Source organism: Limulus polyphemus, unplaced genomic scaffold, assembly GCF_000517525.1.
Source record: "Limulus polyphemus unplaced genomic scaffold, Limulus_polyphemus-2.1.2 Scaffold492, whole genome shotgun sequence".
Lineage (NCBI taxonomy): Eukaryota > Metazoa > Arthropoda > Merostomata > Xiphosura > Limulidae > Limulus > Limulus polyphemus.
This window is the reverse complement of record NW_013666102.1, coordinates 471,929-480,330: the sequence shown is the minus strand read 5'-3', so window position 1 is coordinate 480,330 and position 8,402 is coordinate 471,929.

The following is an 8,402-nucleotide window of genomic DNA, read 5'->3' as shown; positions in this document are numbered from 1 at the left end:
GAAAACTGTGTGTATCAATCATGTTGGCAAATATCATAAATTGGAGATATACCGGCATTTATTTAACTACTGAATTTAAAGTATCATTTAGCTTGGTTTCAGACCATTCGAAATTGTAATACGTAACGTAATATATTTCATGTAGTTTTCATATAATGTTACATATGCTATTATTGCAATAAATAACTAATTTAAAAATGTTTTTTGTTGTATTACTTTACATTGTATTTGGGTATTAAAAAATTTGACTTGTTTTTCTTAACCAAAATTGTGATTTTTTTTCAATAAATGTTTTTCCTGTAACTTTATTTCCAGCCACCGAACAGAAGAGGAAGTACAAATTTCCAAAGTAGGAAATACGCGTCATAGTTAATCTCTGTAAGCGTAAGCTAAAAACTATTTATATTGTTTTATAAATTTTGCGCCAATAAACGCCAAACAACCAGCTTTTATAAGTTAACAGATTACGAAAATTTCAAAAGAAAAGCACAAGTAATTACAAAAATATCTTGACAAGGTTGTCTCCAATTGCCTCTATTTGCAGACTTCAGCGCTTCTTTTTTAAATATATATATATATTTATTTATTTGAAATGTAATTGAACTACACGAATATCTTAAAAAAGTTCTCCAATTTCTCCTACTTGTAGACTCGGGCATTTCTTAGTTGAATGAAAAAATCTTTGATATAAGCTATTATCTTTTTGTTTCAGTACGTTACCTTGAACTACATAATAATTAATATATATATATATAATACCTTCGTGGTAACTATTGATGACTTCTAAGAGTCACGATACATAGATCCCAAATTATTATCACGTTCTTTTACTTCTAACTACGTTTTCACATCTTGAAAGAATGAAAGTGTAGTTAAAACAAAGAACTGAAAAAGTTTACTCGTTTTAAGTCTTAAACAATGATTATGTAACTTGTTTTAAATTATAAATGAAAAGATAACAGATCATTTTTTCTTTAAATGATAGGATGAATTGAAAATTCGTTCTTTAGTTTCAGTTTCAACTTCCGAAAAATAATCACAGAAAGATGTAAAAGAGCGTTTTAATTACATGTGTGTTTCTTACAGATAAAATGCTAGAATAGGCACCACTATCTTACACCAAATTGTAGTTTAAAAACAACCTAAACAAGTAGAAAAAAAAAACACATATTCTGTCTGTTTAGACTTTTCACGCAAAGCTGTCTGTGCCTAACCGTCCCTAATTTTGAACTGATAGACTAAATGAAAGGCTGCTAGTACACAACGTTCACCGCTAAATTATGGGCTTTTCTTGTCCGACAGAATAGCAGTATTTGACCGTCAGTCTTACAACTGTAAACAGTTAAAAACGTACGGATCGCAATTACGGGACGCGAACTTAAAACCTCAAGTTCATAGATTGGGCCATGACCGGTCTAAATACATGATCATTATAACTGATACAAATTATGGGTATTTTTTATCTTTTTGCGAAATTTCGTAATTTTGTCTAGAGAATTCAGCGGTAACCTCCCCCCCCCCCACTCCGTTTCATTTCAACAACTCCAGACTTTTTTAAAAATAATCTGTAAGTATATTTGGAACTTTAGTGAGATCTTTTTACAAACAGAAAGAAAGAAAACTCTTGACTACAGAGAAAACCTGCTTTAAAATTTCAATAACACACCTATACGTCTATTTTAGCACAGATAAACGAGATTAAGTTATGGGTAAAACAGATTACAATCTTCTGTTTATTTGTAGTGGCTTAAATATTTTTCAAATTATATACATTTGAAATAGTAACTCTGGAAATAAAATATCATTATTATTTACATGAATAAAGATTATTATTTTTGCTTCATAAGTCCATAAAAATTCATTTAAAACATAAATCCAGTAGGGTAAAGTGCTGGGTGAAATGATCTGACGTTTCAGCAGTAGTAACAAAACGGTGTGGGGACATAATGGACACACTAAGGCATCACTTTTTACACTTTCACTTCTATATTGAAACATTAGAGACAGGAAATAGTGCATGAGACATAAAACTGTCACAGAGTTGGTCTATTTGGTCAGCAAATTCCAGAAACTTGACCTATCCTTTCTTTCACCCTCGCACAAACACCCTTAAATCTGTAGTACCGTACTCTCTGGTGAGACTTTTACACCCCGGGTGTTCCTTAGAAAGGGAAGTAAAACAACAGGACATGAAGTCTTCTCTAATTTATAGCCGCCGGGTTTCGAGAAGCTTTCCAGAATTTGGTAAAGTGTGGATTAGTTTAGTCTTGCTATGGGCTTATCAGGCCAATTCTTGGAATGACGATGACCATATGACCTCCGAGTCCTAGCATATAGCCTACCCTCCCTCCCTCGCTTGAAACCAAACAGTAAATACGGTGTATATCATGTATCCTTTTGAAAGTGTTTCAAGCAATTTGAGATAATGCTAAATGCGAAAGCAGAATAGAATATAACTGAAATAATAATTTGAGATACTTTGAAAACTTATAATCCAAGCGTCCTCTTAAGGTAGAACTTTTTTTCGTCATGAGCTATTTAGGAAATGATGCTGCATTAATTTAGTTAGCTTGAAGAGTGCCAATATCATCACTTCATACTTTCTTTGTTCTAATACAATTCAATTTCTGTTCAAAAGGATAAATTTACAATAATGGAAATAGTTAATTGGCTTTACATAAAGAATGATTTGAAAACATTTTCAATAAAAAGATCACCTTTCAAAATCAATTACTTGCAAAAAAATACCTTCAAAACAGTTGAATAGTTTATGAAAATATTATCGCTTCTGTTCTACGAATTCATGAGGGAAGGGTTGTGTTTTAATATCGAGCGCATGCTTGATTGATGATATCTTTTCTATTTGATGGCACAGGCATGGGCGTCAGTAGGGGATTGGGGGCGGAAACGTAATTCTTTCTTTATTCATTCAGCATATGTATATGAATTTACAAGTGTTTTTTTTATTACCTACTTCACTATTTCACACTACTTTGCCCCTTCTGGAAAAATTTCTGCGAACGCCCACAGGTACAGGCCCGATATTTTTGTCACCAAACGACCATTTGATTAGTAAGTTTATTACAGGTAAGTCAGAAGTCAAGGTCACAATAGGAAACATTTTATGTGGCCAAATACGTCAAACCAGTTCAATTAATACATTTGTTTTCTAGGAAGCAAAAGCTTTAGATGAACATCAGATTGTTAGAATATTATTGTGGAGTAGCGGGAAATATTTCATATAACGGTTCATTACTACAGAGCTTCAGACCTTGAATTCTAGATTAAAGAACGTTTACTCATAGCTAAAGACAACCCTGCTCTCAACGACTTATCAACCTCTTTAGACCAAAATTATTCTAATTTTACACAATTAAAACTCAACCACTTGTTAAGAATAGTTATAACTGTCTCATGCAACTTTTAGCTCATGATACATTTGTAATATATTCTATAATCTGTTGTTTTTTTTGTCTTTTCCTTCCGTTCACCACTTTACTCAATATCTAAGTAAGCTATAAAACATTTTATTGACAAGGTTCGAACATTTCGGAATACACTTTTCCTATCTTTAGTGATATCTAAAAATAGCGTTACAAAGATATTTATTAACTAATGCTATAGTATCATTAATCACTGTGTTTTACCAACTGTCTTTGCCTTTATTATTCGATTTCGTTTTCCCAATCATGAATCCATTGCCAATGCCATGTTTATATTTTGCGAAATGGTTTTTGTAAGGCAAACCAATTAAATTACATAAAGCTATGTGTTATTTTGCCATCAGGATCATTAACCCTCAAATTGCCGTCTTGATTTTATATTGTTCGTTACTGGTGGTATCAATGTACCACATCATATTGAGTAATTTTATATTTTACCGGTTACAAAAGCCAGTGTGAAAAAATTACGCCTCCAAAAAAGTGAGTGAAATCATTGATCTTATAAACAAAATACTCTCGACACCCAGCAGTAATTGGTGGATTTATTGTAATGTTATAGGTATTATTGTATGGAACTCTGTCAAAGCTGCTGTGTTTGGATAGCTATTCGGCCATTGTGCGTGACCTGGGAGGGTCAGGTTCTGTTCAGACCTTTTCCTCCAACTCTGTCACAGTTCGGTACTCAATAATCTATTTATTTTATCTAAATATCTACAGTTTAATAAAAATGTTTGAGTTAATCTCACATGAACTACTGGCAACAGATAACGCAATTGGAGGTAAGGTAATGAAAGAAAGCAACATTGTCAATCAAAAGCTTTTTTGTGAAGATTAGTAGAAAATCCATTAGTGAGTACCCGTTTTAACGATTACTTACAGCTTCATCTAGTTAGATGTGCAATGTTTGTTGTTGTTGTTTATAGTAAATAATCTCTTTCACAAAATAAAACTTCTCAAATTAATGTGCTAAAAATAACCTCTCAGACTTCATACGTCGAAAGTTAATTTATGTTTAGGATATCTAATAAGTTTGAGATTTTAGTATTTCAGTCATCCATAATATGCAATGCAACAGTAACTTGTGAAAAACAGAGTGCAAGCGTTTTTTAGGACTTATAAAGTAGAAATGGAACCAATGTTTACAGTAACTGGTTTGAGTGTTTAAGACATTGAAAGTTTGTAAGCAGGCTTCCTAATAAATAGCAATTCTGTCGGTAGTAGGAACCCATTAGTGAAAGCAAAGGTGAGTATGTTATAATACGTCCACCACACTACATCTACCACATCCAGTGCCGATGAGGTATTTCGTTCAATACCAGGGGTCATCAGGCCGGATGGGATTCGACAGAAATAGTAGTGTTCCAGCCGCTATATATATATATATATACACCATCCGTTTTCATGTACAACGACTATTCTATTTTAGAAGAATATAAGATGGCTCAAGTACAATTTATAAGAATTAAAATTCACTTTGTTAATTTAGTTTACACTATAATATGTTCTGTCGTAAAGAGTTGCAGGTCACGGACTTGTCAATTAAATTTGCTTGTTTGTTTTTTGAATTTCGCGCAAAGCTACACGAGGGCTATCTGCGCTAGCCGTCCCTAATTTAGCAGTGTAAGACTAGAGGGAAGGCAGCTAGTCATCACCACCCACCGCCAACTCTTGGGCTACTCTTTTACCAACGAATAGTGGGATTGATCGTAACATTATAACGCCTCCACGGCTGAAAGAGTGAGCATGTTTGGTGGGACGGGGATTCGAACCCGCGACCCGCAGATGGCGAGTCGACCTCCCTAACCACCTGGCCATGCCAGACCATGTCCATTAAGTATCACACTTAAAAAATTATAACTTATTGACATTGTCGGACTCTTCTCTCTTCTTTATTTATTTTCATTTATTTTTTGTAACAAAAGACCATATCTACTGGAACACCAAAAGCTAATGCAACTGGTGAAAATAGATTTGCATTCTCTGAATAAATATTCGAAAGCGTGTTATCAACCAGCTCTTTTTTTTCTTCTTTGAAATCAAAGTAGTTCTTCGAATGGGAGTTCTGTTTCATTGACCCTAAAGGCATCAGGTGTGTTAAGAGATATGCGCATGTGCAATAATCATGTTGGCCATTGCGAAAGGTGAACGACTGTTTTGACTCTCTGTGAATACTGACGTTCCCCTTCGTTGGGTTTCTTCGACGGACGTGACAAGCAAGGTGAAAGAGAAAATGTAAGGAGGTGGACCAAAAAACAAATTTATGATGGTTTCGTGTAGTTGTTTATCTCATCGTTAAACTGCGACAAAACGTGTTTAATCAGTTTATTAAGAACAATTCCATCAGGAAAATTTCTCATCTTTGTCCAAGGATTTCCGGAACAGATTAATAGAAAGGTAAATGTTTTGTCTCTGTAACGCACTAAATATAGACTAAATGATAGAAGTTTATGACAAAAAGTGTTTCAATTTTAATTTATTATCTGATTTTTCTGTCGTGATTACATCGGCAATCAAATTTCTTTGTTGAAATTAGTAGAGAATCCCTTAGTGAGTCATCAGATTGAAAGAAAATCCAAGAATAAAAAAAAATTATACTTTCTCCAAACAAACGATTATAACAAGAATTACAGCTAGATTAGCGGTTCTCAATCTGTGGTCAGCGGGCTTTGTTCGAGTGGTCCGTTGAAAGGTTGCAAAATTAGGGAAAGGAAGAGACTGCATCGTGTATAGTTCTCGTTGCGGTCTGCTGAGATAATAAAAATCTCAGGTGATGTGCAAACAAAAAGTTTTAAGAACCACTGCTAAAGATCTACGTGCTGTTTCTCCCTGTTCACGACTTCAACACCAAGTCTCATGACCGTTCCCACGATCTTGTGTAGACAATATATATTAATGACGCGACAAGAAAGTGGGGGTGAAATATCACACTTAGGCCTATAACCTGTGACATGAGTCCTGATAACCCAATGTCACCCCTAAGCCTAAGGTAATAGTTAACCCGTGATATTTTTGTCTACAGGTCTGGTTTCGCAGTTTCAGACCCTATAGTTAAAAAAAAAACGATAAAGGGAGAGAAAATGACGAAATAGATTCTGGAAACATTTATAATAGATAATATCAAAAAAGATATTTTTGTCAAACAGTTTCATGACAAAATACGTTATTATATCGAGAATATTTTCTGCCACGTGACATAGCTGTTATAATCCGTGTTCCAGCTCATTGCTTAGGTTTAGTTCGTGCAGTTTTTCACATGTATTGCGCAATTGGGATACCTACCAAATATAGAAGTGGATTTCACCACATAACCTTTTTCTAGGTCACTCGAACAAATGCAATCGCAGCAAACATATATGTATTTTAGCTTAGTTTAGCAGGTTAACAAAATTCTATGGATTTCGATCTAACTTTTGTTGTTCTTAAAATAGTTTTAGTAACATTTTCTAATACTTATGTAAACGTTCTACTATTAGTTTAAGTGACCTTAAATACAGATTTTTAAACAGGTCACAATATTATTTTATTAGGCTGTAAATAATTAAATACGGGGGTCGATTCCTTCCGCTGGACAGAGCGTATATAGTTCGTTGTATAGTTTTGCTTATTTGTCTTCAAAACTGTCGGGCCCGGCATGGCCAGGTAGTTAGGGCGCTTGACTCGCAATCTAAAGGTTGCAGGTTCGAATTCCCGTCCCACCAAACATACTCGCCCCTTCAGCCGTGGGGGCGTTATAACGTGATGGTCAATCCTAATATTTGTTGGTAAAAAGAGTAGTCCAAGAGTTGGCAGTGGGTGGTGATGACTAGCTGCCTTCTCTCTAGTCTTTCACTTCTAAATTAGGGACGGCTAGTGCAGATAACCCTCGTGTAGCTTTGCGCGAAATTAAAAAAAAGTCAAATCCAAATTTTTGACAGTAGAAAGAGTAAAACTGAACGTCTGCTCGATTTGCGAATCTGTTGTTTGATTTCTCAAATTAGGTTGAGAATCTATTTAAATTTTCATAATACCAGATTAATCTACCAAATATTAAAGAAACGAATACTTCTTACGGTTTGTTTGTTTGAAGTTAAGCACAAAGCTACACAATGGGATATCTGTGCTCTGCCCACCACGGGTATCAAAACCCAGATTCTAACGTTTCCGTAGACATGCTGCTGTGCCACTGGGGGCGTTTTGAAACGAAATGATAATAATCAGTAGAACGACGGTAATATCAAACATTCGACACTTTTATTTTCGGTAATGTACGTTTATTCGTCGGACGTTTCGGAATATTCACATTCCACCTTCAGCGACTGTATTAATTAATCGATAGTGTTAAATACACATATTCATTCAGTTGGAACATTTCTTACATAGTGAAAATAACAACCACCCTATTCTGATTAAGAATTTTAAAGTAATTTCGACCGGTTCATCCAACACAGAACTCCATACCTTCCATTCTTTACCACACTAGTATCGTAATATAATTGTTAAAATTTTGTTATTTTCTATTTAAATCCTGCTGGTTGTTGTTTTTGTTTGTTTGTTCTTTATTTCGCCTTATGCTACTATCCTAGGAAAACAATCCTACATAATGAAGATCCAAATAGTAAGATTAATTAAAACATTTTACCCACAAATCCAACTACAAATGATATTTAAAACACCCTTTAAAATAAAAAACTTATTTAAAACAAAGGACCGCTTACTTACCCCCATGCGTTCAAAACTCGTCTACAAATATACGTGTGGTGGTTGTAATGCCACTTACATTGGTAAAACCACACGCCAATTACACCTACGAGTTTGTGAACATATGGGAATATCGAGTAGGACCGGTAATAAACTATGAAATCCGCCTGAATCAGCAATCCGAAGGGAGTGACCAGACGTAATTGGAATTTGTTAACAGTGTGTGGTTTCTTGGAGGGTTCGTGTTTAACTTGTTTGTTATAGCTTGGGTGAAATGGAGTG